This window comes from Dipodomys merriami, unplaced genomic scaffold (assembly GCF_024711535.1).
Source record: "Dipodomys merriami isolate MVZ:Mamm:240054 unplaced genomic scaffold, mDipMer1.0.p SCAF_43, whole genome shotgun sequence".
NCBI classification, from domain to species: domain Eukaryota; kingdom Metazoa; phylum Chordata; class Mammalia; order Rodentia; family Heteromyidae; genus Dipodomys; species Dipodomys merriami.
In genome coordinates, this window is record NW_027205937.1 from 7856088 (window position 1) to 7857825 (window position 1738).

Here is a 1738-nt window from a genome sequence, read left to right on the forward strand (position 1 = left end):
TGTTCTTGAGCTAGAAGTCTATCACTTGAGGAAAAGCACCATTTCCAGTGTTTCTTTTTCTGTTTATGTGGTGCTGAGGAATTGAACCCAGGGTTTCATGCAATGAAGCCATATTCCCCGAGCCCTAAATGAATTAATAATTTTTGTGTGAAAATACAGTACAGATGGGTTATAATTACATGAGCAAGGTAATGAGTACATTTCTTATCAAGTATTGTTGCCTCCTCCTTTGTTTCCCCTTACCATCCCTACCCATCGATCCTCCCATCCACCCACAAAGTTGTAAAGTTCCCTTTTCGACATAACGTCTTGTTCCAATGGGACTTTCTTAAGTTGGCATTACTTTTTCTTTCTGTTAATATGTATTATAATTTAGGTCAGGTGGTAGGAAAGGAAGTGGAAAACAATACTATGTCCAATAAAGCTGACCTCCTATTACATCACTAAGGAAGTAGTGTTAAGACCTGCAGAACTCATAGGTTGTTGCATGTGACATTACTATGTAAAACACTATTAATGAACATCTCAGACATCCATAACATTCTGCTTCCATTTCTAAGGTCAAGAGCAAAATATCTATGCCTTTTTTGATTGGGTGTTTTTTCTAGGAAGGAAGAAGGAGGATGTGGTAGGTGATGATGGAAAAATATGTATATTAGCACCCTGTCCAAATTTTTTGCAGTTTATTTATTTTTGTTTTTTATATTATTTTTTATTGTGAAAATACTGTACAGAGGGGTCACAATTACATGGGCAAGATAATAAGTACATTTCTTATCAATCCTAACCTCCTCCTTTGTTTCCCCTTCCCATCCCTTCCCATCCTCCCCCTGCCCCTCTAATTCTCCCCGCTACCCCCCCAACAAAGTTGTAAAGTTCATTTTTGGACATAACGACTTGTACATCTCAATGTTGCAATGGGTCCATCTAATTTAAGATAAATAAAACATGATTTGTAAAGTGAAAGTAATTTATGGTTTCATTGACTGTTTTAAGAAAACAATTATGCCTTTTGTTTTCCATTATATTTCTGTGGTAATGTGTAATATTCATGATTTAACTGGTAAAATTGATAACAGTTATATTATATCAAGTTGATTCAAACTTGTATTTGAAAATTGCACACTTAACACAAATATACTTCCACTTTCCTCTACCACATAATTAAAATAATAGTAAAGCAAAGATTGGTGTCAGCCATTCATATGTACAATCCTAGAACTCAGGGGGCTGAGACCTGAATATTTTAGTTCAATGTCAGTCCAAACAGACAAAAATGTGAAAACTTATCTCCAATTATCCAGCAAGAAACAGAAGGTGAGCATGTGACTCAAGGATAGAGTGTCATCAGCCATGAGCAAAAAATACAAGGGAGACCATTAAACATCGAGTTCAAGCACTAAAAATGACATATACACACAAGAAAACAACAAAATGTACTATGATTATCAATAATGAAGACAAAATAGTAAAAAAGATCATGAGAAATGTGTAAACATCTGGAAGACATAAATCATTTGACAGAATTTTGATTCATAAGAGGGAAAAGTCACAGCGTCATTTGTACAATCTCATTGTAGTCATTTGTGTTGAAACCTGGCTACTGGGTAACATGTGAAAGAGTAGATTGGATTACGTGACATAGGAGAAATTGCCTGTGACTATACACCATCCCACTCTGCAAAAAATTAAAATCATGCTTGTTAATTTAAATAAAACTTATTGTTAGAGACTGTTT